This window comes from Terrapene carolina, unplaced genomic scaffold, assembly GCF_002925995.2.
Source record: "Terrapene carolina triunguis isolate 2854851 unplaced genomic scaffold, T_m_triunguis-2.0 Scaffold111, whole genome shotgun sequence".
NCBI lineage: Eukaryota > Metazoa > Chordata > Testudines > Emydidae > Terrapene > Terrapene triunguis.
Window position 1 is genome coordinate 715259 of NW_020664462.1, and position 14861 is coordinate 730119.

A 14861-nucleotide genomic window follows, 5' to 3' on the forward strand; every position below is an offset into this window, starting at 1 on the left:
GTTGAAACTGGAATCTTGGATTCCATTCTGGGTTCTGGAGAGGGGTGTCTCAAGTAGTCATTGTTTCTTGTGCATTATCTCCCTCCCTAATCCTGATTCCCTTCTGCCCTTGTTCCATACTAGATTATCACAATGGTCCCTTCTGGCGTGGAATGTATGAATCTGTTTGTCAACACCCCTCTACTCTCAAGTCTCCGTGTCTATCCTGTCCTGGGCTTCTCATTTAACATCTCTCCCCCGGCCCCTTTCCACTGGTTTCCAGTACCATCTTTTTGCCAAGTCAGTTCCAATCATTTCCCCCTCCACCCTTGCAGCACCTTGTCTCCTCCCAGTCTCTCTCTCTGCACAGCCTGACAGGCATAGTCTTCTTTCTTCTCCATTCTGATTGCTTGTCTTCGCATGTGCCACCCCTCCTCCAGTACAGCTCTTTCCCCTCTGTATTCTAGTCATGTTGTGTCCTCCTCCACCCTGTCCGGGTGTCAGCAGGAAGATAATTAAGAAAGTTTTGTGCCTGGTGCAATGACCCCCAGCAGTCAGAAACAGTGATTGTAAGGTAATGCCAGCTCAGCCGCAGGATGGGGCATTCCCAGTACAGATAATCTTTGGAGAATGTAGCTGCCAAACTCTTAAATCTGCTGACCACGTGCAAACTGAAACTTTTTCAAAGGCTGATAACTGCCAAATTTGGACTTTTTTCACAGGAACAGCAAAAGGCACATCCCTGATAAAAAAGCATCTTATAATGGGCAGTATCAAGCAACCTGAACTCTAGGAGGAGCTGGTAATGCCACCTATAATGTGACTGAAAATGGCACATTCTCAGTCAGTCATACGATTACTAGCGATATAAAGTGCCTTAAGTTTAATGTGTCTGTCTGCAGTTACCAGTGAAGCAATCTCAAAGGTAATTTTAAGAAATTCCTCTGAGGGTACTTATGGGGGGGGGGAAGCTGGGGGTGCTATATTCAGCAGTCTTTAGACTTCCTTACCTGGTGGCTTTAAATGGACACAACTTAAAAAATATTGCATATCTTTTATCCCATTTCACGTGAGAATTTGTTACTAAAACAGATCTAAAAATCTCTTTTCTTGGTGTGCTTTTTGTATTTATGAGAGAGGGTGCATGTAGTCAGTTTTGATTTCTGTATCAATAGTCAGTTTTACAGTGTTACTTTCTTACACTCCTGAGAGGCTGTAAACATGTAGATGAGCTCTGAAAACAATGAAAGTCTGCTTGGTTGCTGCTATGTAATAAACATATGAATTTCTAAGTATTAATATAGCATTGTAGAGATTTATTTTAGTGGAGTAACTTTTAAATTGATAATTAAATTGAAATTTTAAAATACAATTCACTCTCTTTTCTTGACTGGGAATTTACATAGGGATATGACAAATCCGAATGAGTCCATATACTAAGCAATGGTTGCCATTATCTGCATATATTTGATATGAATTTATTGTTTTTAGGGACAAAATCTCTTCCATATCAGCATTGTGTCACTCTGAGTACAGTGAGCAAAACTAATTAGCTGATAGGAATTTATGTGAGCAGTTCTTCTCTGTTTATTCATACTTCGAAGCCTTGTTGCCAGCTAGCTATGCCTGCAGGGAAACTGATTTCCTAGCTCTGCCTAGCAATCATTTTCATATTGCTCTACTTAAAATAAGAACACTCTGGAAGCTAATTATACTGTAGATGTTGCTTTTGTAACTGCAGTGTAATTGTCTGAGCCCCAGGTGGAAATGATGCTGGCTTAATAGATGAAATATGAAAGTGGGAACCAGCAAGCTGAGTTCGAATCCTGCTTTAGAGAGACCTCTTGCAGCAGGACAATGACAATCAAATGCAATTGGGTGTGCCTCTTATGTAGAGAATTAAATAATTTGAGGTTCCTAGCTTTAACGTGATTGATGCATAATATGTAGTAGTGCAACTAGGACTTGATCAGAGGCTCCAGGAAGTCTTCTCAGGAGTTGAACTGTGATTGAGTCATATATAGTATTTTGATATATAGAAGGAGGTGGTATCAGTTCAGAGTTGACTGTACTTCCTTTAATAATGAACATCAGATTTGGTGAGCTAGCAAAAATTTACCATCTATTTGACTTGTAGGATTGCCAGTTAAAATCTCTTATCCAAAAATTGTATGAAATTACTAATGAGCATATTGCCGGCAGCGTTCCTTCTAATTTTCCCCACCCATGTGCAGAATGAATTTTATGTGCACCAATATGGAGGTGATGTGTGGCAGGGGTGGGGCCAAGGGGTTCGGAGTGTGGGAAGGGGGCTCAGGGTAGGGGCAGAGGGTTGGGGTGTGAGGGCTCTGGCTGGGCGTGCAGGCTCTGGGGTGGGGCCAGAGATGAGGGGCTCAGGGCTGTGGCAGAGGGTTGGGGAGCAGGGAGTGAGGGCTCTGAGGTGGAGCTGCGGATGAAGAGTTTGGGATGTAGGAGGGTGCTCAGGGCTACGGCAGGAAGAGAGGACTCCTCCAGCGCGCTCTCTCTGCAGCAGCACCTGGGCTGGATTGAAGAGGCGCCTCTCCCCGCCACAGCAGCTCTGGGGTTGGGGCTTCAGGATAGGCGGCCCTCCTCTGACCCCAGTAGGTCTGGGCTGGGGGAGCCCCGCCCTGGCTGTTCCTGGGGCCGGGGGAGCCCCTGGGTCTGGGTCACCTCTCCCTGGCCGCACCACAGCAGAGTTGGGGCCAGAGGAGGGGTACCCCTCCCATGGCCGCGGCAAGTCCCCGGGCGGGTTCCTTGAGTGTCTGAGCGGTGCTAAATAGGCTGCTGCGTGGCTGTGCAGCTTTCAGGGAACTTAGAGGCAACCCTCCTTAGTAAAGTCCCTTAAGTGTTGGAAGAATTCAATTCAGTGAGGCTGAAACTCTGTCCATGAAACTCTGTCTCAGGAAAAAATATATAAATCCTACTTTTGATTAGGCTTTTCACAGTACACTGCAGTTTTTTTTTAAAAACGCCAGTCTCTGCACACTGCAAGGAAGAGAGAACTATATCTTCAACACTTCAGAATTTTGTGAGTTGCTCATGCTATGGTGATGGGAACTGTATTAGGATCTAACTGGAATCGCATCTAGATGTAACCCAAGCTTGCTTTCTGGATATTTAGAGTTTTTTAGAGTAGTGGGAAAGGCTAGATCTGCAAAAACAGTACAGCATTTACTTAAGTATCACATATTGGTTAGACACTCTTCACAACAAATTTAAGCTGACATCTGTTTTGGCTGTCATGTAAACTTAAACTAAAAGTCAAAACCTAATTTGTTTAATCTGTTTCAGCATTAGACATGAGGACAAACATTACTAGAGAACTACAGTTGGAGTTGAGAACTTGATTATAATTTGAGAACCCAGCACAATACTACAGGTGAGGCTGACAGAGGAAGCAATAAGATTGTATTGAATGTTAGTGAAAAAGCTTTAATATTCTCCCTGTGTACAAATGCTTAACTATACGTGCCTTTCAGTCACAGCAGAACCTTGCTGATGCACATATTAACTTGCATATGTTACCAAGTGGTCTTGCTTCACTTCTGAAAGATCTCATATCAGGGTGCAGTGGTAAGGTTTTGTGTTACTGATTTGACTGTTTCTACAAGACACGGTACAGAACACTTATCGAGATGAATACAAAGTATTATCAGTTACAACTAAATTTCATTGTGATTTACACCTCTACCCCGATATAACGCGACCCGCTATAACACGAATTCGGATATAACGTGGTAAAGCAGTGCTCCGGGGGGGGGCGGGGCTGCGCGCTCAGGCGGATCAAAGCAAGTTTGATATAACACGGTTTCACCTATAATGCAGTAAGATTTTTTTGGCTCCCGAGGACAGCGTTCTCTTGGGGTAGAGGTGTATTTATTTTTTTTGAATTGTTCACTCTCCAACTTGCAAAAGCCATAACTGCTAGTGCAAATTAGTGACGTTCTGCTGTTTTACCATCTGGGAGTGAATTATTATGGAAAGTGAAAAGGCTTATTTCTATCCAAGTCTGAAATGTTAATATTTAACTTAGATTCGTTAGGGTTTGAGGATCAGAGTATGTAAACATTTGTGGTTCTCTTAGTCATTTAGCTAAGGAAACAACTTGATTAGAAAGGGAGAATATAATTAGCATAATATCAAATCCCATGCTAATGCTGGTACTGTAATGGTGTCCTTCAGAGTTCTGGAACAGGAAAATTAGTATGTTCTTCTGTACATCCTTAGGGCTGCCTATGTTTAAACAACAGAGCAAGAGCTACAGTTGGACTTTAAATTGTTATCTTGCTGCAAAGGCATCTGCTCATAGAAGAATGTGAGCAAAGAAATGTGCTGACTCTTCCTGTTATAAATTTGCTTCCTATTAAACATCCTGCTTAATATTGGAGCACTGAGATGACTGCCATGACGACTGATATTTTGTTTGACTTGTAGATTTTCATGCCTCTGAAATTCCTTAATAGATATCTAGGTATCCATCATAAATGGGACCATACAGTGAGAGAATTTGGCCTTGCTGGATGAAGGGACCTCCTTTACTGGTGTTATATGAGGAATTCTCATTGCCTTCAACTGGTAATTCAATTTGGTGTCTAGAAGTTTAAACCATATAGTATAAAACAACAATATTGACCTAATGTAGACCACTTTTATTGCTAAAGATGGTGATTGGAGTGTATGTAAGAAAATTCCTCTGAAGTGTCTCATGCTCATACATATTGCAGTGCTAATAGCTAGTGGAGTGTACCAGGAGTTTTCAGAGGAGAGAAGCTATTTTTCCTCTCAGGTATTTGTAGATCACCCATCACTAGCATGCTAACACCTTCTATTACAGTGGCTCTCAACCTTTCCAGACTACTGTACCCCTTTCAGGAGTATGATTTGTCTTGCGTACCCCCAGGTTTTACCTCACTTAAAAACTACTTGCTTACAAAATTAGATCTAAAAATACAGAAGTGTCACAGCACACTATTACTGAAAAATTGCTTAATTTTACCTTTATAATTATAAAATAAATCAGTTGGAATATAAATATTGTACTTGCTTTCAGTGTATAGTATATAGAGCAGTATAAACAAGTCATCTGTATGAAATTTTAGTTTGTACTGACTTCACTAATGCTTTTTATGTAGCTTGGTGTAAACCTAGGCAAATATCTAGATGAGTTGATGTACCCCCTGGAAGACCTCTGCGTACCCCCAGGCGAGTGTGTACTCCTGGTTGAGAACCACTGCTCTATTACACTACAAGGCTATTTATTCTGTTATCTAGTGTGGAGAATGCAAGAATTATCTATTTTTTAAAATTAATTTCATATGCACATCAGTTTGCCTGCTTACTATGGGGAATGAGGGTAAGGGGGTTTAGGATTGCATCGGGGGAGGGAGATAAATGAGGATGAGTGAGAGGGGAGGTGAGAGGGATTGGGGAGCTCAGGGAAGGGAAGCTGGGGACCTGGGGGAGAATAGGGATAGGGTGCCTGTCAGCCCCACAATCTACCCTTCTGTGTGGGGGGCAGGATCTGGTGCATCTGAGCCCCTCTCCTCTGCCTACTTCTGAAATGTAATCTGGGATCCAGCCCTACTTTCTGGATGTGCGTGGGGGTGTGTGCGTGTGCATGCCAGGGTCTGGGGCCCCCTCCCAGGGGTGAAAGTAACTTAACGGACTTACTGGTACGCCGGAGTCCTGAGCAGGAGCGTGGCCTCAACCGGAAGAGGCAGGGCCTTTAAATCAAGTTTTAAAGGCCCCCGGACTGCGGCTGGGAGCCCTGGGGCTAAGGGGCGATTTAAAGGGTCCAGGGCTCTGGCCGCCGCTACAGCAGTGGAGCTCTGGGCCCTTTAAATTGCCGACGGAGCCCTGCTGCCGCTACCCCGGGGCTCCAGCAGCCAGGCTCGGGCAGCGCTTTAAAGGACCAGGGCTCCCAGGGATGGTCTAGACAGTATTTGGTCCTGCCATGCGGGCAGGGGACTGGACTCTATGACCTCTCGAGGTCCCTTCCAGTCCTAGAATCTATGAATCTATTAATTTATCCCCACAGCAGCAGGAGCCCTGGGCCCTTTAAAGTGCCAGCCTGGGGAAGCCGGTCTAGTCGAGCACGGCCTACCGGCTCTTGCCAGTATGCTGTACTGGCCCGTACCGACTTACTTTCACCTCTGCCCCCGCCCCCTGTGAAGGGGGAGGGTCTAAGACCCTCTCCTTGCCTCCCTCATGTAAGCTGGGGTCTGGGTTGCCTTGTTGCCCAAAGGGTATCTGAGCCCATCTCCATTTCCCCTTCCCCCGCCCCCCAAGTGAACCAGGTTTTGGGGAAGCCCTGCCCCTCTGGATGGAGAGTTTAGAACAGGCATACTTGGAGCACACATGAAGAACACACTGCGGATATTGGGTGAGGATCTGAGAATGGGCATGTTTGCATCAGAAACTCTTCAGTACTGGGATGGAGAGATGGGACAATCAGTTACGTGAATGAAGTAGTTCATACATCTCAGAACTATTGTTTCAGGTTGTATTCATCTCCATTGGGTATTCTTTTATCCGAGACTATTTCATTGAGATGAATGAGCCACTTCAGCACTTCGCTGAGCCTGCTATGCAATGATGGGTATGTAGTTTCCCCCCCCCACCCCCATTTTCCCTCTAATTATAGCAGAGTGCCACCAGCTCTGTTGTATTTGATCAAGACAGGCTTTCTGTTTAAAGCTCAACTTCAAGTGCTCTAAAGTCCATACAGTTACTCGGATTGCCTTGAAATTTTGTGCACTTCATGGGGAAGTGGGGTTTGGTCAGTGTCCCAAATTTGGTTCAATGTGAACAAGGGGTTCCCAAGATACAGCCCCCAGGGAAAAAAAGCTCTTAAAGCTGACACATGCTGGCAACATTTTCATGCACAATTCGAGATCCATCCATGGCTGAGATCATTGCACTAGGGTCTCCAGTGCTCAAGGGTTACCCCTACAAAATGCATAGCACCCACCAGCCCTTTGGGAGAAATCAAATTCCAGCATTCTTTGAAAGAGTTTTTCTCCAGTTGAGTGTTCTGGTAAGCATATCTAAGGCCCCACTGCCTAATGGATTACTCTCTGCATGTACAGAGAGAGAGCCCAGTGGTGTTGAAAGCCACCTAAGATTTGCAGGACTTCAAGAGAATGTTCTGGCCATTGAATCTGAGCCCCACAGGGGCACACTGAATTCAAATCCTCAACCCAGGGTAGAAATTAAAAAGGGAGGCATATTGCTTGAATCTGCTTCTGTCAAAGAAGAATTTTTATTTTGGGGAAATATAATCTGAGTAAATATTCCAAAGGCGCTGAAACTATTTTTGAAAAAATGAACTGTACATGCAAGTGTATGCTGGGAGGAGAAGGTGATTGGGGTGGAAATAAGTGAGGAAAGGGATAAATGGGGATGGGTGGGTAGTAGAGGGATTAGGTGATGGGGGGGTAGGGACATCAGGAAAAGGGAACAGGGGGTGGGGATGAGTGACAGACTGTGGGGAAATAGGAGCATATGCCTCTGTCACCCTGATATTCCCCTCCCATGTGTGCACCATGATCTGGGGGGCCCCAGCCCATATATAGGGGGTTAATACCCCTGCCTGCCCCCTTCTCTGAGCTAGGATGCGGGGGACCTTGTCCTTCCAGGGGGTCTGCGCCTGTCTCCCTATTTCCCCACTATGTGTGGGGGAACTGGGGAAAGCCCCATCTCTTGGGTATGCAGCTGAGAACAGGCATACTGGGAGCATGCAGGTGTTGAGAATAGGCATGTTTATTGTGGCTCTCCTGAAGTTGGCTGGATAGGGGGAATGAGACTGATATGAATGGAGTCATTCATACATCTCAGAACTATTGTTTCAGGCTGCATTCATCTTAAGGTGTTTTAATTCAGCTATGCCATCATATTGAGATAAATGGGCCACTTCACCCCTTTCTGAGCCTCCTATGCTGCAGAAGGATGTGTAGTGTTGTTTGCTGCACATACCAAGAATGAAGGGGGTTGGGCATGTGAGGAAAACTGCAGACTGGCCAAGGAATGCACAGGATACAGCTCCTTTTCAGAAAATTGTGTTAACACTTTAAAACAGCCTTTGGGTTCTCTCATCATCCATAGGGAAAATTCATGATTTGATGGTCAGGTACAGTTGGAAAATGGGATACAATGCCACATAGACACATTTAGGGACTGCCTAGGATGAGGGGAAGCCTGGACAGAATAGCATGGTGGGGGGCAGTGGGGAGGGTGGCTGGACTGGAAGGCACAGGACTGGCTGGAACAGCTGGGTGGCAAGGGGCAGGGAGAAGAGGGCTGGACCAGGATTGGGTAGTCCACTATTATTCTACATGTTGTCTACAGCTGCCACAATGGCCACTAGCTGCTACCAACACCTGCAACTTTCACTGTAAAGGAAAGTACCTACCTGCACCTCCCCTACGCTCACTTAGCCTATTCAGAATACCACTTTGCACTTGCAGGATACCATCTAAACCTATACTTTCCCTTACCCGTCATTAAACCCACAGACTGCTCTCATATCCCACCTCATTACTGACCATTCCTGTTGCATGGCAAGACACTCCCCTTCCCTCCCCTGTGCTTTGCTAATGAGACATCCTACACAATTTTGCAATAAAATGATTCAGGCAACTAGGCTAGGTTCACATGCTCCCTTTTTCTTTACTCGCACCCACAGGGTGGGCTCAAACCCATCTCACATCACAGCCACAATTCTGTGATGCTCCTTAAACTAATCTCTCTCTCCTCAACTCACAAACACACCTCCACCAATCTGCCCCACCTATTCCCTCCACCACTCAAGCCATTTAGTACAGCTACAACTCTCTCACTGGATGCAGTTTCAGACCATTGCGGATAACTCACCAGTGGCTCCCAGCTCCAGGGGGCAATATTAAGGTTATATAGAGTATGTAACTTAACTGCGTCCTGTTTTTCTGAAGTTTGAGTTTTGCAGATCTTGATATTATGGAAGGGCACAAGCTGTCACTGGGAAACCTTAACTCTAGATGAAAGTGAGCATCAGTGATACTGTCTTTCTGTCTGCAGAGGCTATACTTCTCAGGCCTGACTTTAACCTAACACTGGACTCTGTCTCTGCCTCACAGAGGTGATCTGCTATTGTAAAAATCAGTCCTTCATCGAGTGTCAGACAGATTTGAAAGGGATACTTGCGTGGAATGATTATCAATCTCTTATTGTCTTCCCTCCACTACAGGGGTTCCTTCAGTCTCAGGAAAGGTACTTGGATTCAAGGACTGACTCCTCAGAAAAGCTGTCCCTTTCTAATGTATTGGACCAATATGAGCCAGATGGGTGTGTGTTCCCCTGAAGGCCCCAGCCTGGGATATCAGCAGAAATCCCTTGAGAGGCCTGCTATAGGGTGGCAGCAGCGGGGAGGGAAGCTGGGCCTAAAGGCTCCTTGCCCCACACTCGAGCATTGGCATTGTTCATGCTATGTTCAGATCCCTCCGTCTGCACATGAAGAGGAGGGAGGCAGCTGAGCTCCACGGTCAGGAACATGACCCTAGAAGGAAGTAAACAATAAAACTTGTTCAACTGGCTGAAGCAAAGTCTATTGTTTAACTATCATTAAACATGTGAAACATAACTGTGAGTTCCTCTCAGGGGGTCTTTAAAGTGAGTGTATGAATATCTAAGCAGAAGTTTTCATAAGACTCAGTAGCTTATAAAGCACAGCCTTGAACCTTCATTCTGATTCTTATAACTCTAAAGATTGTGCCATAATATGGTAATCTAAAAATATAACCAACTTGGTGGATGTGTAACATCAGTATTCTATTGCTGGTGACTTTTATTTAGTACTGGTGTCAGACTCCAGACTAAATTCAAATTTGCTTCTCAATGAGGGGTGCATGTGTGGCAGCCTATGCTTGTTACAGTTGTATACAAAGATTAATATTAAAAAATGTAGCTGAAACTAGATTATATCCAGTGCATAATGTGAGAATTTCAGATTAAAAGCTACAGGTGGCTGAGACAAGGTTAAAGATATTGAGAGTTCAACTGATGAGCGTGCAATTTTTTGGGGTTTTTTTTTTTTTTTTGAGAACATTAAGCCTTGTAAAACCTTGAATAATTGAATTGGTGACCTTGAATATAGTTAGAAATGTGAGATTAGCAGGAAGTCCCTGATGGTGTGAAGCCAGAAGCAGAGGATTGGTTGTTCAGTAGCTGGAGATAGTTAGTTTGTTTTTGTTGTGCAATATGTTATGGAATGTCATTCTGAGTAAAGCCATTCAGTCAGCTATATGTAGTGCTTATGAAATTTGCTGCTCTTAGCATCAAGGATAATTCTTGAGTTCAGGGGTCTGGACTAGAGGATCTCTTATAGGACTGGAAGGGACCTCCATTTTTACTTTGGCATCCAAGCTCTGCAGTTTTAAGAAAAAACTAAAACTTGATATCTAATGAAGACTTGGGAGAAGCTATGTCTCTCTGAAAGTATGGAGGTGTTAATTAACAATTAATGTGAACTGCTCATAAATATTTGAGATCTTATTTCAAGAAGTCTTCATTTAAAAAAAAAAAAAAAAAAGCCAGACTTGACACTTCCAGTATTTCTAAAGTAAACAAAGGAATAGGAGCACGTCTCACGCTTTCTTCACAAACCATAAAGAAACTAACCTAATTTTTTAAGTCCTTTACATATCACCTTTAGAACAACCACTTTTTTAGTAACAAGCTGTTTGTCTGTCCATACTGCAAGCCTTGCTCCGCTCATCATTCACAGATTCCAAGGCCAGAAGGGACCATTGTGATCATCTAGTCTGACCTGTATAATAACAGGCCATGGAACTTCCCCAAAATAATTCCTCCTAGAGCACATCTTTCAGGAAAACAAAAGGTCCTGTTCTTTACAAGTTTCCATCTCTCTTGGCTGCAGTGCAGTTTTTAAGAGGGAGAGGTGCTTTATCATTCAGATCATATTAAAGAGGCTCAGAAGGCACAACCAATTTGAGACCTTGACTCTGGTTCTCTAAATGATCTATCTAGAGCTTTAAAAGGAATAAAAGCCCCTTCTTAATAAAATTCATTGTTATCAAATAAAATTAACATTCCTGTGGCTACATCACTGACTCCCATACAAAAAAGGAAAACCATTTCCCAGAAACTTTTGTAGTCAGTCTGTCTCCTCCCCACCCCACTTTCCCCTCTAAGAAGGGAAATTCCATGATGAGAAAGTGACATCTGGCCTTATTTCTACCTTTTTGTAAAGCATCTACATTTCTCAGAAATTCCTCTCTGTAGTAACCACTTGATACAGTTGTCCGCTCTCTTAGGCGGGCCACTTATTAAAGAACAGAAGTGCTGTATTTAAAACACTGAGCAAATGAACGATCAAGCCATCACAATGATAGTTCAGGAAGAGGACTTGGAGAAAGAAAGGAAAGGGTTTAATGTGTTCGACTACCCTTGCTGATGTTGCGAATATGCTCTTTCATTAAAATTGAATGTCTAGTTATGCTTTCAGTTTCTTTCCACCTCAAGCAATCTGACACAGAATCAGAAAGTGTGTTTAACCTTTGCATTTTAAACTAGGCATATCTCAGTAAGTGTTTATGCACCCTTTCTCGTTTTGATGATGGCAGTTAACATTGCCCACTATTATAGAGAGGCTAGACATGGATTTCTGCACTTAGAAAATTCTTTGGAAATAATCTGTCTGGACTAATGGAAAAATGTGTGGTGGTGCAATACTTTTTAATTTCTTCAATCGTTCATAGATGAATAGATTTTAAGGCCAGAAGACAGACACTAATGAGTCTAGATGATCAAATAGGTATTCAATCTCCATGAACCTTTGGGAGGCAGAACCACACGTTTCAGAGTGGTAGCCATGTTAGTCTGTATCAGCAAAAAGAACGAGGAGTCCTTGTGGCACTTTAGAGACTAACAAATGTATTTGGGCATAAGCTTTCGTGGGCTAAAACCCACTTCATCAGATGCATGCAGTGGAAAATACAGTACGAAGATATACACAGAGAACATGAAAAAATGGGTGTTGCCATACCAGCTATAATGAGACTAATCAATTAAGGTGGGCTATTATTAGCAGGAGAGAGAGAACCTTTTGTAGTGATAATCAGTTACCCCTTAACCAGTGCGGATGAAGCTCCCAGTTATTTCTGCCTCCAGGTTGATCTAAATTTTAAGCGTAGAGCAGGTCTGAGTTTACTTGCTTACTTAGAATAAATAAAGGAAAGACACATACTAGCTTCCTTAAAACTGTAAGGAATATGGTGATGAGGGCCACAGAAGTACTTAAGTTGAAACTCCTATAACTGACCATTCATTAACTGAATTTTACTGCAAGATTTAAACGGTTTAATGTAGAAAGTGAGTTGGACCTCTAACGCTATGGAAGAAGATCCCATAAAAGACTTAGTGTTGCTTCAGCTGATTCAAGAATTCAAGTATATCAGCTACACCGGGGAGCAGCTCCAAGGCAGAGGGCAGGAGCAGCACAGGGCAGTGGGGGGGGGATAGCTGAACTGCCGATTGATAGCCTGCTGGGCGGCTGTCGCACAGGGAACTTAGGGGAGCGGGGAGCTGATAGGGGGACTGTTGGTCCACCCTGGTTCCAAGCCCCCACCAGCTAGCTCAAACGGTAGGGTTACCATATTTCAACAATCAAAAAAGAGGACATGGGGTGCCGCCCTAGCCCTGCCCCAGCCCCACCCCCTCCCACTTCCCGCTCCCCCCAGAATCCCCCTACCTGTCCCCTGACTGCCCTCTCCTGAGGACCCCCCCCCAACTGCCCCCAGGACCCCACCCCCTATCTAAGGCTCCCTGTCCCCTGACTGCCCCAACCGCTCTCTACACCCCCTTCTCCCGACAGCCCCCCCAGAACCCCGGACCAATCTACCCCCCCGTTCCCTGTCCCTTGCCTGCCCCAACTGCTCTCTAGAACCCCTTCTCCTGACAGCCCCCCCCAGAACCCCCGACCAATCTAACCCCCCTTTCCCTGTCCCTTGCCTGTCTTTCCCCTCTTCCACCCCCCCTCCACCCCCCCCCACCAGGCCGAGAGAGAGCTGCGAGCTCCACATGCAGCCAAACACTGGCGCTGCTCTGCGGGGGAGGAGGGAGCGGGGGAGGGGGAGGGACTCTGGCTGCTAGAGGCCCCAGTGGCTGCGAGCGGCTTTCAATCAGGCCCAGCCGTCCAATCAGCCGCGCCGCACTCTGCATGAGGGGAAGGGGAAAATCCCGGGCATTTCTACTTTATTAGAAATCCCCCCCGGATGGCCATTTAAAGCTGAAAAAGCCGGACATGTCTGGGGAAACCCGGACGGATGGTAACCCTATCCAATGGGCTGCTCTTCCTGCAAGCAGTGGACAAAGCAGGCGGCTGCCAAACAACGTTATAAGGGAGCATTGCGCAACCTTAAATGAGCATGTTCTCTAATTGATCAGCAACATAACAACAAAATAATGTTAACCAGGACGACTTTAAGTGAGTTACTGTACTTGCAGTGCTGGTCCAGTTCAAACAGCTGGGATCTGCCTTTCATGAGACACCGAGTTTGCAGGGTTTCTCCTCTGTAATGGATAAAATCTTGTGCTCTTTTCTGTTATATAGTTGCAGACTATTGTTTCTTACCACAGTGGTCCCTTAGAGGCTTTTGGGGGGGTTCTTTTGTTTTTGTAAATCCTTAAGCCTGCATCTGGTCTAGAAAGTGAACGTAGTCTATCTCCACAGATGTCCATTGTTCTCAGTGTTGATTGAGATAGCCCTGAGAGCCCACTCATCTCAGGTGACAATTGTCTACATTTTACATATTTGTTAAAAAGTTTCCTGTGCAAACATCTCACAGTAACCATGACAATCAGCTAGTTCTTAGCTTTTGGCAGAGACCACACGCAGTCCCCTTTGGTGAAATATTGAGAAGATGGTCCGACTGGTTAATATACATGCCTGCGCAAGTCTGTGTCACAGTAGCAGTTCATTTAAAAAAAAAATATTTTTAAGGCTGAAAAATAGAATTAAATAATTATGTTTTTAAAAAGTTTTTCAGCTTTATTATTATTATTATTATTATTATAGAAAGGTCTCCAATCACACTAACTCCACTTTAATTACTCACTCAGTAACAGCTCCTTTATAGCAACTCTAATAAAAATAAAGCTACACGCTTTGTCTCTAATCACAGTAGGAGCTGTATTGATTCACTTGCTTTATGCTACAAAAAGAAAGAAGGGCGAGAGGAATTTCTTTTGATATATTTAATGTCAGTTCCTCCATCAATCCACTCTTTTCTGGGTGATCTAACTCACTCAAACAGCTTCAGTTATACTCTCTATGCTGATGACTCTTACACTTCTCCAATCCACCTCCTGACTTACTTGCTATCCAATCTCATATCTAAACCTATCTGATGCCTTGCTATTCCTTCAAGCTTTACATAGCCAAAACTGGATCCCTTTCTTTCCACCAAAACACTTTCCACTCTCCCATTCTTATTGAACACACCACAGGTAATGCCTGTCACTCAAGCCTGTAAACTGGAGGTCATCTGATTTTTCTCCTCCAACAATCCAATCCATGTCCAGCTCTTGCTGCTGCTTTCTTCACAATGTCTATAAGATCCAACATTTTTCCTGCCCACGCTGCTAAACCTTCATATAGGTCCACCTCATGCCCTCTTTTCATCACTACAACCTCCTCTTTGGCCTTTGACACCAATGTAGCCACTAAGATCCTATTACTTGCTATGTCATCCCCCATTCTTTGAATCCATCCTTTGGCTCACCCTTCTGCAAACATCAGTTCAAGCTGCTTGTATTTGCTTTCAAGGCCTTGCACAACTCTGCCTCTCCTATGAAATATTTTTTTT

At 44.4% G+C, this 14861-nt stretch overlaps 1 protein-coding gene across 5 annotated transcripts in view; it reads left to right on the forward strand.

Annotated features, from left to right (window-relative positions):
* LOC112102487 (KAT8 regulatory NSL complex subunit 1-like) overlaps positions 1–14861 on the forward strand; it is a 126531-nt gene that overhangs the window by 21079 nt on the left and 90591 nt on the right. The window contains exon 1 of one of the 5 annotated variants that reach the window (XM_024193820.2): positions 3292–3379. The exons of the other annotated variants lie outside the window; for them this stretch is intronic. The gene's annotated coding sequence lies outside the window, so the exon portion shown is untranslated. Of the gene's footprint in view, positions 1–3291; positions 3380–14861 lie in introns of those variants that run through there. 5 annotated transcript variants of the gene reach the window in all.